Raw genomic sequence first — 22120 nt, 5'->3', positions numbered from 1 at the left:
TCGAGTATGTTTTTCCCTCTTGTTTGTTTCCTCACCATCTGCCGCAGGCCCAACCTAACAGCTTTAAGTGACACCAAAACAAGATCTGGAAGACTTTCCCAACCATTGAACTGATGTAACGACTCTTAATAATCTGTGCTTGTAAATTGAACGATCCTTGTCACTTTGACACTAATTTTGTTGTTACTCAATATTTATGCATTTATATTTGTAGCATATGAGAGATATCTTCAGTAAAAAATGGAATATTGTTTTATCATCTTTGGAATGATATCTTTTTAAATGCTGAAAGTGCAAATGACCCAAATGCACAGACACTTTCATGTCACTACAGGTTTTCTGCTCAATAGCATTCCAGGCATAGTCAGTGTCTGGAGATTATTCTGAACTGTATACATTAGTTTGGCTGTAACCAAACCCACCTGATATTTTCAAGTAAATGTAGCATATTAGATAATACAAAACTATCATGGTATAGGGAAACATTTATTCACTACCAAAACCACTGGCAGTAGATGGAAAAGTGATGGAAATAGAATGAGTAATTGCGCAGTTACACTGTAAATACTCGCCAATGTCTTTCCCATTGAAACGGGAAACATTAAAGCTCCCCCTTACAATACACAGATTATTAACTTCGCTCCCCTTCTAATTGCAGTTTCTCTGCATCTTTCTGATTTCTACACTTTCTACCTACCTGCTTGCTGGATACATTTCCCAGCAGTTTTCAGGTGTAGCCTTCTGATGTTGATTCCTCATCCTCCCTCATTTTGAGCTATCTGATTGGGGCCTTCTATCCTTGTCAAAAACAGAACAAGAGAACTTCTGTTGACATCGCTGATCTTGGGGGTTCCCAGAGTGTTTTCAACCTCACTTGTAGTCTTCAAAATGAATATCTTAGCTGAAGAAAATACTCCTACTCTTACAGAAAGCACGACTCATGGCAGGGAAATTCATTGATTTTAATGTGTGTATCAAGTAGGAAGATATTTTCAACTCCACCAATTATTTCAGGCAGACAATAAAGGAAGAAATGACATTTCACAGGAAAACATAGAAGACAACAGGGGATTTCTTCATAGAATAATTCTAAGTGTGACTGAAGTGGAGGTGGTACTTACATATGTGGAACTGACAGCCAAAAGCTTTCAATCACACTGGCAATGGTTCTGAATTTTTAAAAATATTCATTTACTTTTTACACTCAACTTGTGATAAATGTTTGATGCATTGAATTTATACAGATGAGGAAATCAGGCATATAGGCCTCCATCATGCTTCTTGACCAACTGCTGAAGTACATAATTTTGTGTTGGATATTGTGAATGGATTAAGGTCATTATGTGGAAAAGTAGGCGAACCTTACAGACATTGTGGAATTAAAGCAAGTTAATGATAATTAATCACAGTAAGTCACAACTTCCTGAGGTATTCACTCGGGATCAGCTGTTGTCCTTTGAATCCAATCATGTCTGGATTAGTACCTTTCTACACTGGTTTGCCAAATTCATGGGATTTCAGATGTCATCACATGCAAATAAAGGTAGTAGCTATTATGCACATCACACATCGTGATGAGAAGTCACATTTTGTTTTTTTGGGAATGCAATTCAAAATAAATATAACGTCTTATCAGATTTTAAAATGAATATTGGTGCTGAAATTACAAATGCTTGTCACAGCCCTTCACAACTGACCGTTGCTGATGTTTATGAGGGCACAGGCACCTATTTACTGTGAGCCAGACAAAAGCAGCACCTGACAGGTGAGCTGAACTTCTGTCTCAGAGGTAGGAAACAGAAGCAGAAGGTTTGTGGGCCCTGTACCCTTCCCAGCGTGCCTCCAGAATGAAACAATCATTGTAAATTTGGACCAGAAGCATGAGATGGTTTCCTTCTACAGTTAAGGACATGGACAAACTACTGAAGCCAGACGATCAATCAGAGGCCTCTAGTTTCAAAGGAAGAACAGTCATCTACAGTATAAGTTAAGTAACTGGCATAATGCTTCAACAAAGGGAGCCCTAGCTTGTAGAGGGTAGTTAATGCCCATGTTTCATTGTCTCCACCCATTCTACTGAAGTTGCTCCCAATGGACAGAGACAGGTAATTCCACACATGCTTTTGGAGGAAGCAGATAGACCTGTACCATCTTCCATCCCCACAGGAAAATCCTAATTGATCTCAGATACATATCTTTAACATTTTTTTTTAATAAGGTACTGAGTTGTGTGCTAGTTGGCTGGCTTCCAGAACTGTGAATGTGCATTTGTCAAAATAGCCAATGTTGGGGAGTTAGAATGTTAGCCAGCCTTATAACCTTTGAAACCCACCTGCTTCCATTAGTAACATCAACATTGTCAGGCAATATGCTTGCCATTCAGCGGTCTGATTACCCAACAACAAATCAGCCATGGGAACTAATTCTGAAAACTGTAAAGAAAACTCAACACAAGTTGTGCTAGAATCCAATAAAATTTATTTTGTAATATTAAACTTAAGTAGCAGTTTATGATGTTGCAATAGTGGGTGCCTTTGTTTAAAAAAAATGTTCTCTGATCAAGTTTACCAAAGCGAGATCATATCTTACATGGTCTTAAATTGTGCTAAAGAGCTTCAAAATCAACTAAACACTTCAAGCATTGTATTGTGGGGAAATCTGGTGGTCAGTTTGCAGTCAGCATGCCCCATGAACAGAAAGAGATTCAGAGTTGAAGCGTTTTCAATTGATAGATACTAACAAAATACCATTGTTTTTCTTCAAAAAATGGCTTTGGATTTTCTATATCCACCTGAGAAGATGGCCAGAATCTGTATTTAACAAATACAGTGGGTTTAACAAATCTGGGTTTAACAAATATACAACACTTGACATTTAGCTGATGCATTGGCCCAGATTATGTGCTCAGGTGCATGGAATTGGGGGTTGAGTCTATGAATCTCTGAACCATAGATATGGAAGTATTTTCATTGTACCAAAACTGAAACGCAACTCATTAAAAAGGTACTGTATTTATTTTCAGCACCCTGAAGTCAGCACTACATAAATGCAAATACTTTTTGCCATATTTACATGAATGTTCATATGTGTATAGAATTCCAATTCCACATCTGTACATTATTAAAATTGTACAATGCACTTCACAAGGGAAGAGAAGGAAGAGGAGGAGTAGAAAGAACTCCCTTATCAGCTGCCAAGAACTCCAGAGGGAGGCCAGAAGGTACCAGGCATCAAAATCACTTGTTTGCAAATCAACACGATAACACAAATTTTCATCTGGGACTGATTGATCTCAATTCCGGTAACTTGAGAGGTAAAGTATAGCATTTCACTCCTCACACTGCATTGCAACCTTTTGGAAACAGAATTCATTTAAGATATTACCTCTAAGGGGCTGCCACAAAGTCCTGTGACACACAATTATAACTTCATAGGCAGGCTGCCATGGATAAAGAAAATCAAGAATTCTGCTTGCCCACATAATGAGCAGGCATATTACAAAATTTCTTCAAGTACAAAAAAATGAATTAGGAGAGGGAGTAAGCTGCTTGGCCCCTCTAGCCTGCTCCTACTATCCCATTTAATAAGATCATGGCTGATTTCATTATTTTGCATTTCTATGATCCCCACATAACCTTTCGCCTCCTTGCTGACTAATCTACTTAAATCTGTATTCAAATGATTCGTCTTCTACCAGATTTTGAGTAATAGCTATCTGAAAGACGAACAACACCTGTAAGCAAAATAATAAATTTTCCTTATCTCACTCTTATATACATGATCCCTTACTTTTAAACAGTGACACCTAGTTATAGATTCTCCCACAATAGGAAACATCCTTTGCACAACAGCCATCATGTCCCCTCATCTTAAATGTTTCAATCAAAATCACCTCATACTCTTTTGAACCAATGTGGGTATTAATTTAATAAACCTTCTCTGAACTGCTTCCAACATATTAGATGCTTCCCTAAATAAAGATACCAATACTCCAGATGTGATTTCACCAAAATAGTGTACGACTGTAGCATAACACCTCTACTTTTGTATTCAATCCCCCTCTCAGTAAACAATAGAACTCTGTTAGCTTTACTATATACTTCCCGTACCCGTGGACTAAACTTTTGTAATAAAAACAAAATACTGCAGAAACTGGAAATTTGAAACCACACAGAAAATGATGGAGAAATTCAAAACATCTGACAGCATCTCCAGAGAGAGAAAAACAGAGTTAATGTTTCAAGTCCAATATGACATCTTCAGAACCTTCAAAACCCCACGTGTTCAGAACAGGATTCATACCAAACTTGAAACATTAACTCTGTTACTTTCTCCACAGATACTGCCAGAACTGCTGAGTTTCTCCAGCATTTTCTGTTTGTACAAAGCTTCTGTAGTTAATACACTAGGATATCCAGATGTCTCTGCACCTTAGAACTTTGCAATCTTTCACCATTTGGATAATATGCTTTACCTTAATTATTCTTGCCAAAATGGATAATTTCACATTTCCCTACATTATACTCCATTTGTTAAATCGTTAAACATGCAGTTAACCTATTTCTATCCCTTTATAGCTTCTTTATGTTCTCTTGGCATCTTATTTTCTGACCTGTCTTTGCATTGTCAACAAATTTTGCAACAATACCATTTATCCCGTCATCCAAGTTACTTACATAAACCATAAAAAATTGAAGACCCAGCACCCCTCTTGCACACCACATGTTACAAACCAGAAAATGATCCGTTTTTTTGTATACTTTCTGCTTCCTTGTTGCTGGTGACACCTTCCATCCATGACATTATAATGTTCCCTGTACTATGGACTTTTCCAAAATAAATTTTCAGTAAGCAGCTTAACAAATGTCTCTGGATACTTAAGTGTAGGACATCTACAGAACATTACATCCTCAAAGAATTCAGAGGAATTGGTTAAACATGATTTCTATTTCACAGAAGCACACTGAGCCTGCGTGTTAACGTGAACTTATCAAAGTGTCCTGCTATCACATTTTTAGTAACATCTTCTATCACCTTCCCAGTGACAGATGTTAAGCTGACTGGCCAGTACTTTTCTGCTTGACTTTTTGAATAAAAAGATTTACATTTGTTTTCTTTTCTCAACCTAACAAAACTTTTGCATATCTTGTTATTTTGAAAATTAAAACCAATGTATAAAATGGCTCATTTGCTCTTTCTTCTGAGACTCTAGGATAAGAGCACATCAGGACGTGTGGACTTGTCATATTGTAGCTCTAATAAAATGCTCAGTACCACTTGCTAGGCAATTGTAAGAAGAAAATTACACCCTCTCTCATTTAGTGAAGACAAGTGTAAAATATATGTTCTATTGATCTGCCATTTCATTTTTTTATTACTAATTTCACAGAATCACTTTTTTTAGGACTAATTCTCATATTGTCAACTGTTACCTTTAAAAAATATCCGTTGAGACTCCTGATGTTTTAAGATTTCTAGCAAGATTGCTCTCTTACTCTACTTTTTTCTCTCCTGCTTATTTTTTTGGACGTCCTTTGCTATATTCTATGTTTTGTCCAAACATCTGATCTGAAACCCATCTGTTGTTTTTCTTTAAACTTGATGCTATCTTTAACTTTTATAGTTAACCACATATACTTGATCCTCCCCTTAGAATTTTTCTTTCTCATTGGAATGTGTTTATTCTGTGTATACTGAAATATCTTCATAGGTGTCTGCCACAATTTTAATGACCTATTGCTTACTTTAATTTACTAATTCACTTTAGTCTGCTTTTTTGATCTCATAATTGCACTTATTTAAGTTTAAAATACTAGTCTCAGACCATCTCTTCTCCCTCAAATTGTAAAATCCAATCATATCTTGCAAACATTCAATGAAATGTTCATTCTTTTTTTTTAGTCTAGGTAGATTAAAATCCCCCATGATTATTGTCATATCTATCTGATAAGTTCCCATTTTTTTCTTCTTTTATGCTCCAACTACCATGAGGTAACTGTTAGGCCGCCTTTACTATTCCCAGGTGTGAGTTCCTGCTCTTTTTACTTCTCCCCTCCACACAAACACCTCCTGCAGGGATGTGAATCTGTGGAATTCATTATCTCAGAGTGCAGCGGATGCTGGAGCATTGAATAAATTTAAGGAGAAAATAGATTTTTAGTTAGTAATGGGTTGAAGGAGTATGGAGAATGGACAGAAAAGTGGAATTGATGTCAATTGAGATAAGGCATGATCTAATTGAATGTCAGACTCAAAGGGGCTGAATTTCCTACTCCTGCTCTTAGATCTTATATTCCTATGTTTTAAATCCTGATTTCCTGACCTTAGATTATCTCTCTCTATTGTTCTAATTGCATTTTGATTAACATTTACATAACTTCTGATCCTTCCTAAACATCACTTACCCTTCAAATTTCAGGTCTCAATCTAAATCATCCTTCAGTCATAGCTTAGTAATAGATAACATTAATGGTTAAAGGATCGTACTTACTTAGTTCTACTTGCAGTCCCAGTTATCTGTTTTGGTTTTGAATTCTATGTGTGCTACATACCGAGTATGTAATTTTATTCTTTTCTAATCTCTATCTAAACCATTGATTAACTTTTTTGTTTGTACTCTGTCATGATCTGTATATCAATTCCCATGTTAATACATTTCTATTTTGTGTGCCCGTTTAATATTTATGCAACCTCTAACTTAATACAACCAAGGTGCATTTCAGTTCAATGAATATACTAATTTATAGAAGCAGTATGAGTGAAAATGAGGTCTATAAATTGATCAGTAGCTTTGTCTTCTTGTTTGGAAAATCAAATTTTTTGTACTGACTTTTTCCTTTGTACTTAAATATTTACATTTATTTTCTAATCAATATCTGAACATGTACAACCCTATTTAACTCATTTACCCAATCTATTTCATTGCCATACCAGATATCAAAACCTTTCTCCTCTTGTAGATCTACTGCTTGAGTAGGCAGTTCTGTGTACATATTAATAATACAATTCTCTTTTCTCCACTTATCTCTCCTCTGTCTCAATTAATAAATAGATAACCGTAACCACTAACATATACAAGGACAGGGGCAGCAAATACATGGGTACACCATCACCTGAGAGGGCCCCTCCAAAGCCACTCACCATCCTGACTTAGAACTATATCACTATTCCTTCACCAGATCAAAATCCTGGAATTCCCTCTGAATGGCTTTATGGTCGACCTACAACAAATGGACTCCACCAGTTCAAGAAAGCTGCTCAAACCACATTTTCAAGGGCAGCTAGTGGTGGGTAATAAATGTTGGCCCAGCCTGCAGCGTCCACATCCTATGAATGATTTTTTTTTAAATCGGAGGTATTATTTTTCTTGTGTGGCTGCCACCTTTATTCAAATCCATGTGGAGATTAAACCAGGAAGACACAGCTGCATTGATAAAGAACAGAGTCAACTACATCTGCTTCCCTTTACACCAGCAACAGCAAAAATGAATACAATGACAGCCTTATAAAACTGTTGGATTTCTTACCAATTTTGTTTGGGTAGGAAAGTATTAATTGCACTCAAGTGGGAATACATGAACCTAGCAGAATAAGGCTGCTTAGCAAAACTAAAAAGTGCAGTACTTTATACACAATAAAGTGAAGAGTGAAGCCGAGAATATCACCCATGTGTTGGCAGAATTCCCAGAATTCTCCCCCTTAGTTACTAGCCTGGATCTGTTCACAATGGACGATGAATGAGTTCCAGTGAAATCAGCTCACCCAATAGTAGTTATCAGAACAATGCTCCTGTGATCCTTCTACTTACTCCAGTTTGGCAGTCGAAGTTTGTTTCTAGCCATTGAAACCTTAGCACGTTTCAGTATCTCAAACACATCGGATGCAACATTGATTATGTTTGTTCTGCGAGCAGGGTTTAGTTTTCTTCCCCCCACCTTTGTAATATATTCTCTAATACTTGCCATTAGCCTGTTCCAACCTGAAAGGCAATTTGAACATATAATAGTACTTTCTATATGATTGACTGAAGTAACGTCTTTAACGTCTTTAATCTTTAGCCAAAGATACCCCGACAACCTCAGTGGGCTGTTCACATGCTCTTTCACGGGGTGCCTGTGTTTCTGTATCTTCGAGAGAAATGAGAAAGCGGTCTGGCAAATTAATCAAACAGCTGCAGCATCTTTCCTACCGACTCAGAGAGCGTAACAATGACTTCAGAGGCAGGGCTAGTGGGGCAAAGTGGCAGCAGGATGAAAAATGTAAATCATTAAGGAGTAAAATGAAAGACTCTGTTGGGGGGGTGGGGGTGTGGAGATGTACCGTAAGAGATTAACAGCTGTAGCTAGGATGAAATTTCAGTGATGTTGGATCGTATGGATCTGAGAAATAAGGGAAAATGATTCTGAGGGATTCCTTCTGAACCATGTCTCTGTAAATAGAGTAAATTGTATATAAATGTTCACTAGTTTGTGAAAGTAATTACTTCCTGTCCTTATATGTCAAAAGAACTCAGTTGTGAGATGTGTATAATTTACAAGCAAATTGCTTTCTCTCCACCTTTGGTGGTGTACAGTTGGTGCAAGTACCTTACAGAAGAACCAACATTAATTCCCTTCTGCCCCGATTATGCGTCCCTCCACATGCCTTAACACCAATCAGGCTCTTGCTTAAAACACCAGGTCACATCAAGGAATAATTTTTCCATACTTAAAACAAAAGATTTCTTGAATTTGTCCTCTTCTTCTGTTCAAAGGAGCAAGTTAATATGAGAACATAGCAGTAAAGAAACAAGATTGTGATAATAGTGACTTCCTTTTGTGTAATTGCTCTCCAGGTTATTATCTAATAAAATCCAGGTCATTGCCTTTGGTTTCTCCACAACTTTTTCTGGATCTGTAGAATCCCTACAGTGTGTAAACAGGTCATTCGGCCCAACAAGTCCCCACTGACTCTGCAAAGAGCATCCCACAAACACTCATCCTCTTACCCTATCCCTGTAACCCTGCCTTTCCCATGGATAATCCAACTAACTTACATATCCCTGAACACTATGGGCAATTTAGCATGGCCAGTCCACCTAACCTGCACATCTTTGGGCTCTGGGAGGAAACCAGAGCACCCAGAGGAAACCCACGCAGATCCGGGGAGAATGTGTAAACTCCATACCAACAGTCGCCCGAGGGTGGAATTGAGCTCGGGCCCCTGGTGCTGTGAGGCAGCAGTGCTAACCACTGAGCCACCGTGTTGCTATGACCTTTGGAAATACAGTGGAGTTGCTGCAAACAACGGGGGTGAAGTGGGTTGCGTGTCAGAGACAATCTACATTTTCACATAATATTGCCAAGAGACAGCACTTGGGTTCAGAAGAGAAAGGGACAAGGGTAGATTCTTGAGGAGCAATAAAAAATGACATTGAGCAATCAGAAAGACAACCCATTGTTGATGGATGTTCTGGCAATGTTTGGATGTCCAAAATCTAATTAAGAGCAGTGACACAGAATGGAAAAAATGCAGTTAGCTCCTCTCTGCTTCCCTGTGGAGGTCATGGTGGTGGTTGCTGTTAATAAACCACCCCCTCCCTTTGTCTACTATGCCCTTTGGTGCAGTCCATCATAACCATCACAAACCCAATTCCCTTGGCCATCGTTACTGTTTCACCTTCTCTGCTTTTCCAACCTAGCATGGACTTCCCTATTCCTTTTGGCAGAGCACCCCCCAACTACAGGCCTCCTTGCATCATTCCCAACAATTGACAGATGGACAGCTGGGACTGGCAATCAAGGTATCTGACTGACTTTAAACCCTGGGCATGGCTAACCAGACACTGACTGCTGCCTTTGTAATTCCTGACTGAAAATATGTGATTCTCCTGACTGATGCTGCTGGCACTACAGGAAGGACTGGTGCCCATTCCCTGGGCTACAATCAGATTAATCCAATGATGGTGAGCATCCCAAGCTGATGACTGACAATGGCCACACCCCTGGACTACACCCAGACAGTGCTGCTGAATGTACCAAATCTCCCTGACTGATTGCATTCACCGTCATACCCTGATTAGACTGAGGTCTAACTCCCACCCAGTTTCCATCATGGTCATTTGGTTGAAGAAATTTACAGTATGTTTTCCGCAGAGGCAGCTGGAGCATGCCGTAGGGTGTTAGATTAATGTCCTGTTGTGCCATACACTAAGACACCTCCTCTCATCAATCTGGACAGTCTCCTACTGACAAGCAGTCTGTCAATGCACCTGCACAAAAAAAACAGCACATCAATACAGTAGCTGATAGCCTCTGGCTCTGTAAGTGCCAAAATACTAATTGGCATGGCATGCAAAGCATAGATAGTGCCAGCATGCATGAGCAAACACTAAGACAGCAAGCAAGCAGTCCTGAGATGCAATCTTGTCCAATTACGTGAGCTAGATCCTATCTCTGTGCCCTAGCCTTTCAGCCCTCATTGCCAGCCTGCCCTACACTGTAAGTCTGTGCTTCCTGAGTGGTTTGCTAGTTGATCAGTGAGGTGCCACAATGGTCTAGAAGAGCTGCCAATGTCATGGAGGAGGGGTGCATGTGGCTGGTGCCTGTGGATCGTGACCCCAGATGGTGTTTTTGCTGAGGAAAATGGAAGCTCCTTGCAGCTAACAGCAAGTTGTAGTTGCCAGGTAACCACTGACTTCTTCCATATCGAGGTTTCTCAGTGTCTATCTTGTTTAGAAAGCTGAATATTAATGAACTGAACTGGATAGCTTTTAGAACACAAAAGAGGCCTTTTGGTCCAATTCTGTTCACAAAGGTCATCAAACATCCATTTATTCTCATTCTATTTTCCAATATTTGCTTCATAGTCTTGCATATGACTGCTTTTCAAATGATAAAACAGTTCCCAAATATTTTCAGGGTTCTCGCCTCTAGTACCCTTTCAGGCATTGAGCTCCAGATTCCTCTAACCCTCTGGGTGTAAAGGGCCCCCCACAGCTTCTTATCATAAAACTGTGTTCCCTAGCTATTGACCCCTCTGCTAAAGAGAATAGTTTCTACCCTGTATTTGTTCCTCAGAACTTTGTGCATCTCAGTCAGATCCCTCCCCAAACCCCAACAACTTTCCCTGCTCAATGGAAAATAACAGAAAAGGAATTATCATTATCATGGAGATGTTCCCCCACTGACACTTCTATTGCTCAGCTTTGCTCCCTAAAATTAGGTGCAGCACCATTACCTCTCTTGTAGGACTTTCTGCATACAGCTTTAGAAAGCTGTCCTCAAAATATTTTAAGAATTCTGTCTCATCTAAAGCCTTTCACACTTTGTCTATCCCAATTAATATTGGAGAAGTTGAAATCTCCCCATTTTTTCCCCTTTCTTTTTACACTTCTCTGAGGACTGCCTAAATTTTCATTTATTCATTTACAGGTGATGTGTGTGGCTGGCTAGGCCAGCGTTTATTGCACAAGCCTAATTTCCCAGAGTACCTGGAGTCACCTGTAGGCTTCTCTATTGCTGGAAGAATATCCTTATTATTAGGCTGTGGAGTTCCTGATCAGACCCTGGAGCATATCAAATTCTGTTCTCTGAGGTAGTAGTCTGGCAGCCTACAAAATATCTACACTGTTACTTACAGCAGAAGCTTTGGTCTGGATATCAGACTTAGACATTAGTTTAATTTTTTTTCTATTGCCACGTGAAACAAGGATAGAGAATTCCACTACCTCCTTAAGCTTTACAAGCTCAAATTTCCAAGTTTGATAACTATAAGAAGTATTTTCATAGCTCATAAAATCTATTGGCCACACATTTACTTATCTCAACAAAATTCAAATTCATATAGACAAGGTAAACCTTTCATCTCATTTTATCCAATTCATATAGCTGATAGTCTCTCCATCAGAACATAAAGGTGCCTCCCACAAGATTCTTATTTTCATTCTGTTTGGACCAAGGTTGTATTCTATAGAATTGGTTTTAACTTAGGAAAGTACTGGTAGTATGGGGGACATGTGTGAAAGGACAGGAAGAAAATTCAGTGGATGGTCATCAGATATGGATTGGTCATTCTGTGGCTAGATGCAGGCCTCTTTGTTGGATGGTGGGATGGGGACTTCAGGAGAGTCTCGCTCAAGGAAAGGCATCCACATTCAAATGATGCTTCTTTCCTTGTGGCATCTAAATGAACATTTTTTTATGAACTTGGACGGCCCCTTTCTACTTCACAAAAAAATTGCAAGCTACTTCACGTGAGCACAGAGACTTCCAAGTACAAGAACATTTAAAACGTCAGTGTTCTTTTGGCATAAATACACTCTCAAATACATAACTTATCATCTCATCTGAAGCTAAATTTCAAAGATAGTCAATAAAGCCTTATTGTTAACAGACCAACTGTCTAATTTTCACTGCACTTGTCAAGTTAAAATTGAGTTCAGGCCCTCTGCGAGATCATGATTCAGATGAAAATTTCATGATTAATAGGGCAGGGATTTGCCTCCAAAGTTCTGGCCAGTGGACAAGGCCGTCACCTCCATGTAAATTCCTGGCCTATGTACCCTTGAACTTTCAGAGGAGGATGTGATTATTTTGAGAACAGCTAGGTGAATAGCCAACAAGTTCTTTCCTCAAAGGCCAAGCTCAGACAAAAATACAACTTAAAAATGTTCTTACACTGAATTTGAAACTTATTCAGACTATTGTTTGATTTACACAGTTGCAATTTACAAATTTACAACCCATACAAGTATAGGAGTACAGTGAAAAGTTTACAATGTGATTATTCACTGTGCCAAAGTGGGTATAAGGTATCTAGGTACAAATCTTAGATAAAAAGTAGAAAAAAAAGTTAAAAGTTCAACATTACTGTTCTTCTCAGTATAAAATAATAAATAAGAATTTACCAGCCTCAAAATGACCCAACGTGAAAGAGATAGAAGTTATGAAGAATATCAAGGGATTGATCCTACAATATGATCCAGAACTAAACCAAGTTGTCACTGCTACCACTCTTGATTGAGTCCAGCACAGGAGAAAGATCGAGCACTTGTGAGGAAAGCCCAGCATGGAGGCCTGTAGCTAAAGAAACACCATAATTTGGAACTTCGAAATTAATTTCTTATTTATTATTTTATACTGAGAAGAACAGTAATGTTGAACTTTTAACTTATTTCTTTTTCTACTTTTTATCTAAGATTTGTACCTAGATACCTTATACCTACTTTGGCACCGTGAATAATCACATTGTAAACTTTTCACTGGACTCCTCTATTCCTGTACTTGTGTACGTGTGACCATAAGCCCTAATTCAAATTCTAATGGTTCTATTTTTACATGTACCTCAAGTTCAATGCAAGGACTCAATTTCTGTATTTTGAGACCTTGAGAATAGAATCTATTTATTTGTTCATGAGACACAGGTTATGCTGATATATCACCTAACCAGCACAAACTCCTTTCACATATCAGGCATCTATGAGGCTGATAGTCTTGCCAGCAAGGATTTCCTTTTGTTTTGTATTATCTGGGTTCAGCCTCCACATTTCTTGATGCTGCCTGATCTTCTGCCTCACTAAAACTCTCCCTCATGGAATGCATGTTGAGCATCAATACATATAGAAGCAAGTAAAACACCTAAATGACCCTCTGTGAGCAGTTTATAAATGAGAAAATGTGACAACTCATGCCCTCTCATATAAGGAAAGCAAACTGGATATGAGGACCCTATCTCACATCATTATGTTTGGTGAGTCATCAAACAAGCTCTGTGAAATGCAGGAATTAGATTTACAACTTATCATTGATTTTTGTCACACAGAGAACTGGCCTCTTTATGTTAGTCTTGTTTACATTTGCACATGAGGTTCCTATTTCATGCTCTGCTGGAATATGATTGCTGCCACTGTCAAAAATATTTTCCGATCCAGAATCAAACAGGATGATCAGTATTCTGATTACGTCAATGCCCCTCTTTCATAAAGTGTGTAAAAATCACATTTTCTGAGCATTTGACTTCACTTCAGCACCAACAGGTAACTGAGCAAGAGAAAATAAACATAGCAGAATCAAGGGGAAAATCTGTACATCAAAAAGTTTTATTTGCACATTGAAGCTTAGGAAACTTTAAAAATTTTAGGGAATTTTTCTCCTCAATAGGAGTCCTTTCTATGCCATGTTAATTGCGATGAACAGGAGTCATACAAGATAAGGAAAGAGAGGGAATGTGGATGATGTTACAAGATATTACTGTCCTAATAAATTTACAAGGCATGTAGGTCACAGTGAAAAGCTTCTTTCATTGTTTGTAAAAGTTATTGATATTCTGAATTACCATGTCATTAGTTTCTATTAAACAGCCTTTGGAATCCATGTATTCTCAACCAGGGCGGTGGCTGAAAATGTATTTGTCAGGCCGCCAACACTGTTTTCATCTTTAGAATACCACTTTTAAAAAAAATTTCTTCCATAAATAACAGCAAGTGACTGATTAAGTTGTGGGCGTTTAAGTATACCTTTTGCTGCCATGAATTGTAACCTACTGCAAGGCTTATAGCAAAGGAACAAAGTGGAAAACCACTTGCTTCTGCAATGAACTTTTTATTCAGACAACAAAGAATATGTCTTAAAGGGACTCATTCACCACATCAATATATCAATCAACAGGTGAGCAAGTATCTCATATTGTGACGGCTTGTTATGACTCTACACATTACAAATACAAGCACTTGAAGAAAAGCAATAAGTAGAATGGGAGGCAGAAAACCATGATGCTGAGTATTATGTGGACCAATATCCAAAGAATATTGGAACTCTCTGCATGAATGAAGTTTTCTTCACCGTTTAAAAGTTACCCCTTGCCACAACTACAATGGTTGCAATTTTCGCACATCTTTAGAGTGATGTACTTGAGGGCCAGTAATCCACACATGATTTTGTCCTGATTCATTGGCTCTTCCACGTGTGGGTAAAGTCAAGTTCCATAGCTTAACATTATTTTACTTCCATCAAATATTACTTGTGTGAATGGAGGATTTAAAATGACAGAGTAGTCTACTCTCCAGCTACTGGCACTCCAATCTAAATGGAGTGGCATAAGTCAGAGGAGTGGATAAAGGCCATTCAGCCCATCAAATCCTCTCCACTCTTCAATGAGCTCATGGCAGATCTGGTTATCCTCAACTCCACTTCCCTGCCTTTTCCCCATAATCATTGATTCCTTTTTTGATGCATCAAGATGAGAAGTTATAAGTGCAATTGAGGATCGCAGAAAGTGAAAGAAACAGCTTTCGAAAGAGGACTCAGTTCACTCTGCTTCCCCAGGATATTAAAATAACTGTAAATATTTTTAATATTAGACGTATTAATAAATTCTTGCAATACTGCCAACACATATAAAATAAAGATGTCAACGAAACAATGCAGAATACCATCCTACTCACGTTTATTTTTCTAAAGTAACAAGGCCAATTTAAAACCCCACTGCTGTGCCAGTTTTCTAGTGTAGCCTGATATTTACCAGGCAAGTGTTCAACCACCATTCTGTTGTATGTTGTAAAGGTTCCTGACTTGGTGATATATTGTTCTAATATTTCCCACATTGCACTAATGAAGAAACATTTTGCAGTTAATGATGTGACAGTAAAACCTATATTGAACAGATATTTATTGTCAGGAAATAATCAGCCTTATACTGGGGAATTAATTCTAATAAGTGTTATCCCTACAGACCATATTCAATTCTGAACTTAATGTCATTATTCAATCCTTAAGACAATGAACAGATAAATGCCTTAAAGACTCACTTATTATTTTGGACAGCAGTAAATTTGCAAGCACAAAGGAGGAAAATTTTAATCCATCAAGTTGTGTGCATCTGTAAGCTGTCAGCTTGTTGGGAATCCTGCAAGGTACCTGCTGACTTCCAACTGTAACATTTTTCATACTTACATTCGTCAGCGGTCCACAGTGCATAGGAAACTCCTGTCAGACAGGAACAGCAGTTATTTACATTTGGAAACTGCTTCTTCAAACCCGAATTTTTGACTTTAACTTTGAGTGCAGTCGTTTCTCTGGCTTCCTGGGATTCACTGAGCAGAAGAGTTGAGAAAAGAGCAGGAGTTGAAGGAGCTGAGCAATTGACAGGCAAGTAATGCTAAAATACTGTTCATAACTGTTTTCTCATTTAAGTGAAAAGATTTTGCTCACAGAATTTGTTCAGCGAGTGTCTTTTCAATATGAATCATTTTCACTTCATAAGAATTTATCAACTTTGAATCATAGAATCCTTACTGTGTAGGAGCAGGCCATTTGACCCATTGAGTCCTCACCAGCCCTCTGAAGATCACCGCACTTAGATCTACCCTATCTCCGTAACCTTGCATTTCCCACGGCTAAGATAATAAAATGTGAGGCTGGATGAACACAGCAGGCCAAGCAGCATCTCAGGAGCACAAAAGCTGACGTTTCGGGCCTGGACCCTTCATCAGAGAGGGGGACGGGGTGAGGGAACTGGAATAAATAGGGAGAGAGGGGGAGGCGGATCGAAGATGGAGAGTAAAGAAGATAGGTGGAGAGAGTATAGGTGGGGAGGTGGGGAGGGGATAGGTCAGTCCAGGGAAGACGGACAGGTCAAGAAGGTGGGATGAGGTTAGTAGGTAGATGGGGGTGCGGCTTGGGGTGGGAGGAAGGGATGGTTGAGAGGAAGAACAGGTGAGGGAGGCAGAGACAGGTTGGACTGGTTTTGGGATGCAGTGGGTGGAGGGGAAGAGCTGGGCTGGTTGTGTGGTGCAGTGGGGGGAGGGGATGAACTGGGCTGGTTTAGGGATGCAGTAGGGGAAGGGGACATTTTGAAACTGGTGAGGTCCACATTGATACCATTAGGCTGCAGGGTTCCCAGGCGGAATATGAGTTGCTGTTCCTGCAACCTTCGGGGGGCATCATTGTGGCAGTGCAGGAGGCCCATGATGGACATGTCATCTAAAGAATGGGAGGGGGAGTGGAAATGGTTTGCGACTGGGAGGTGCAGTTGTTTGTTGCGAACTGAGCGAAGGTGTTCTGCAAAGCGGTCTCCAAGCCTCCGCTTGGTTTCCCCAATGTAGAGGAAGCCACACTGGGTACAGTGGATGCAGTATACCACATTGGCAGATGTGCAGGTGAACCTCTGCTTAATGTGGAATGTCATCTTGGGGCCTGGGATAGGGGTGAGGGAGGAGGTGTGGGGGCAAGTGTAGCATTTCCTGCAGTTGCAGGGGAAGGTGCCGGGTGTGGTGGGGTTGGAGGGCAGTGTGGACCGAACAAGGGAGTCACGGAGATAATGGTCTCTCCGGAAAGCAGACAGGGGTGGGGATGGAAAAATGTCTTGGGTGGTGGGGTCGGATTGTAGATGGCGGAAGTGTCGGAGGATGATGCGTTGTATCCGGAGGTTGGTGGGGTGGTGTGTGAGAATGAGGGCGATCCTCTTTGGGCGGTTGTGGCGGGGGCGGGGTGTGAGGGATGTGTTGCGGGAAATACGGGAGACGCGGTCATGGGCGTTCTCGATCACTGTGGGGGGAAAATTGCGGTCCTTGAAGAACTTGGACATCTGGGATGTGCGGGAGTGGAATGTCTTATCGTGGGAGCAGATGCGGCGGAGGCGGAGGAATTGGGAATAGGGGATGGAATTTTTGCAGGAGGGTGGGTGGGAGGAGGTGTATTCTAGGTAGCTGTGGGAGTCAGTGGGCTTGAAATGGACATCAGTTACAAGCTGGTTGCCTGAGATGGAGACTGAGAGGTCCAGGAAGGTGAGGGATGTGCTGGAGATGGTCCAGGTGAACTGAAGGTTGGGGTGGAAGGTGTTGGTGAAGTGGATGAACTGTTCGAGCTCCTCTGGGGAGCAAGAGGCGGCGCCGATACAGTCATCAATGTACCGGAGGAAGAGGTGGAGTTTGGGGCCTGTGTAGGTGCGGAAGAGGGGCTGTTCCACGTAACCTACAAAGAGGCAGGCATAGCTGGGGCCCATGCGGGTGCCCATGGCCACCGCCTTAGTCTGTAGGAAGTGGGAGGAGTCAAAAGAGAAGTTGTTGAGGGTGAGGACGAGTTCGGCTAGGCGGATGAGGGTGTCGGTGGAGGGGGACTGGTCGGGCCTGCGGGACAGGAAGAAGCGGAGGGCCTTGAGGCCATCTGCATGCGGAATGCAGGTGTATAGGGACTGGACGTCCATGGTGAATATGAGGTGTTGGGGGCCAGGGAATTGGAAGTCCTGGAGGAGGTGGAGGGCGTGGGTGGTGTCACGGACGTAGGTGGGGAGTTCCTGGACGAAACTTCTTCTCTTTTGACTCCTCCCACTTCCTACAGACTAAGAGGGTGGCCATGGGCACCCGCTTGGGCCCCAGCTATGCCTGCCTCTTTGTAGGTTACGTGGAACAGCCCCTCTTCCGCACCTACACAGGCCCTAAACCCCACATCTTCCTCCGGTACATTGATGACTGTATCGGCGCCGCCTCTTGCTCCCCAGAGGAGCTCGAACAGTTCATCCACTTCACCAACACCTTCCACCCCAACCTTCAGTTCATCTGGACCATCTCCAGCACATCCCTCACCTTCCTGGACCTCTCAGTCTCCATCTCAGGCAACCAGCTTGTAACTGATGTCCATTTCAAGCCCACCGACTCCCACAGCTACCTAGAATACACCTCTTCCCACCCACCCTCCTGCAAAAATTCCATCGCCTATTCCCAATTCCTCCGCCTCCGCCGCATCTGCTCCCACGATAAGACATTCCACTCCCGCACATCCCAGATGTCCAAGTTCTTTAAGGACCGCAATTTTCCCCCCACAGTGATTGAGAACGCCCTTGACCGCGTCTCCCGTATTTCCCGCAACACATCCCTCACACCCCGCCCCCGCCACAACCGCTCTAAGAGGATCCCCCTCGTTCTCACACACCACCCCACCAACCTCCGGACACAACGCATCATCCTCCGACACTTCCGCCATCTACAATCCAACCACACCACCCAAGACATTTTTCCATCCCCACCCTTGTCTGCTTTCCGGAGAGACCACTTTCTCCGTGACTCCCTTGTTCGGTCCACACTGCCCTCCAACCCCACCACACCCGGCACCTTCCCCTGCAACCGCAGGAAATGCTACACTTGCCCCCACACCTCCTCCCTCACCTCTATCCCAGGCCCCAAGATGACATTCCACATTAAGCAGAGGTTCACCTGCACATCTGCCAATGTGGTATACTGCATCCACTGTACCCGGTGTGGCTTCCTCTACATTGGGGAAACCAAGCAGAGGCTTGGAGACCGCTTTGCAGAACACCTCCGCTCAGTTCGCAACAAACAACTGCACCTCCCAGTCGCAAACCATTTCCACTCCTCCTCCCATTCTTTAGATGACATGTCCATCATGGGCCTCCTGCAGTGCCACAATGATGCCACCCGAAGGTTGCAGGAACAGCAACTCATATTCTGCCTGGGAACCCTGCAGCCTAATGGTATCAATGTGGACTTCACCAGTTTCAAAATCTCCCCTTCCCCAACTGCATCCCTAAACCAGCCCAGTTCGTCCCCTCCCCCCACTGCACCACACAACCAGCCCAGCTCTTACCCTCCACCCACTGCATCCCAAAACCAGTCCAACCTGTCTCTGCCTCCCTAACCTGTTCTTCCTCTCAACCATCCCTTCCTCCCACCCCAAGCCGCACCCCCATCTACCTACTAACCTCATCCCACCTCCTTGACCTGTCTGTCTTCCCTGGACTGACCTATCCCCTCCCCGCCTCCCCACCTATACTCTCTCCACCTATCTTCTTTTCTCTCCATCTTCGGTCCACCTCCCCCTCTCTCTCTATTTATTCCAGCACCCTCACCCCTCTCTGATGAAGGGTCTAGGCCCGAAACGTCAGCTTTTGTGCTCCAGAGATGCTGCTTGGCCTGCTGTGTTCATCCAGCCTCACATTTTATTATCTTGGATTCTCCAGCATCTGCAGTTCCCATTATCACAGTACGAGAATGCCTGGGTCTTGAACGTATGCCTTTGAATGTCTCCTGAACCTAGAATTCAACACTTCAGAGGGTAGAATGCTACCAGCTGAGTCATTGCTAATACTCTATGGCAGAACAGAGGCATAATAAACACATTTTTTGGCACATAGATATGAAAAGGATACATACAACAGAGTGAATCGATGAATATAAAAATGCTCAATTCAATGTCCTGTGTAATTACAGATTCTTTGTTTTGCTGTTTCCATCGTTCTTGGATAGCAGTGTCTTTAGCAGTGTCATTGTGTCATCAGTCAATCGGTTTCTAGGTTTGTCTGAAGACCTTTATCATGCTTCAATTCTAATCCTCATGTGGTCCCTTTAAATACTTCAGCTGAATTAGATTGCTGCAGTTCATCATGACATCTACTCACTAATTGCTTGAGAAACCTGGAAGTCAGAAATATATGCATCAACTCGGTTAAAAGGCCACTGCTGAAATTTCCAAATTCCCAAGGCCCTACAAAACTGCCCAACTGTGAACAGGTTCAGTAAATTAAAGTTCAACAAAAAATTTATCTTCTTCCACATGCTTGTCTTAAACTGACCACTAATCAATCATATTTCTTTAGCTGCTATTCCAATGAACATGCTGAGTATAAATTGCTAAAGTTGGGTTGATGGATGACCAATAAATCCATTGTTTATTTGAGAATTCATCTTCATTTATACAGAATTAATTCAGTTCTACCAACTGGAAAGACACAGCAACTGACCTTTGCACCTCTAGGCAAGATAAAAGAAAAATTAAAAAGGCTCTCATTCTGTTATCGAGCTGGAAAACTGCAGGTAATGATTCTAAACCATATAGGGGACAGTTACCTGGGCCTTATAGAAAAACAGTTAATGGGAATTCTTAGTTGCCCCAGGAAATCTGTAACTGAGGCCATTTGGCTCGTAATCTGTGGAGATGATCAATAAAGAACTGCAGATGCTGAAAATGTGAAACACAGACAGAAAGTGCTGTAGAAACTCAGCAGGTCTGGCAACATCTGTAGAGAGAAATCTGAGTTAATGTTTCAAGTCCAGTGATCCTTCGTCAGAATGTTCTGACAAAGTTGGATCTGAAGGCTTAATTGTTCTTTCCTCTACAGATGCTACCAGATCTGTTGTATCAGAGATAATGGGAACTGCAGATGCTGGAGAATTCCAAGATAATAAAATGTGAGGCTGGATGAACACAGCAGGCCAAGCAGCATCTCAGGAGCACAAAAGCTGACGTTTCGGGCCTAGACCCTTCATCAGAGCCCGAAACATCAGCTTTTGTGCTCCTGAGATGCTGCTTGGCCTGCTGTGTTCATCCAGCCTCACATTTTATTACCAGATCTGTTGTGTTTCTTTTGGACTTTCTGTTTTCTTTTCGAAACCAACTAGACACATCTAAGGAATCAGCTTGTGTTTTGGCCAACTGATGCTTTCCTTATAGCATAATGATAGGTTTCAAGATGCATTAAAATTAATACAGTATGCTCACAGTGGCTTGTGGTTTACTTAATTTGCTCTTCTGCCTATTTGTCTTTGTGTTCTGTATGTCTATGATAGTTTTCTGTATGCCTTGCTACTAAGTGTTCACTTTGTTTAAGAAGGCGCACTGGTATGTTGTTTCTGAGCCAACTTGTGACTGCCAGGCAATGCAGAAGACGAATGACCTCAATATATGGCTAACAGTAATGCCAAATGGCTGTTACTCTGCTTTTTTTTCAAGCTATTTCAGAAGATATCACCTTGTGATGCCCACTTCACGATTTGAGTGAGCAGCCATGAACTACTTCAACAATTTTGCTCATAGATGTAACTTAAACATTTCAAAAAGATTTTTTTATTATAGCAATCATGGTAGATTGGCATGGCCTTTTACCAAAACAATGTTGTTGCTGTAGCAACAATTTGGACTACCTCAACAATTGCATTGTCTTCCTGTCATTTCTGTGGGATGATGAGCTGCCTTCAAGTTGTCAGTGAACCATCGCTAGCTAACAGTACTATGTATTGATATTAATTCAGTTGTGCCACCTCATTAGGCAACAAATTTAACTTTGTTCTCTAAGTGTTTGAATGTCAATGCCAGTACTTTACAAAGCATAACCTTGGCGCAGCTAGCACAGT

Source organism: Stegostoma tigrinum, chromosome 3, assembly GCF_030684315.1.
Source record: "Stegostoma tigrinum isolate sSteTig4 chromosome 3, sSteTig4.hap1, whole genome shotgun sequence".
In the NCBI taxonomy this organism is placed as follows: domain Eukaryota; kingdom Metazoa; phylum Chordata; class Chondrichthyes; order Orectolobiformes; family Stegostomatidae; genus Stegostoma; species Stegostoma tigrinum.
The sequence above is the reverse complement of the archived record's forward strand: the minus strand, read 5'-3'. Positions refer to the sequence as shown.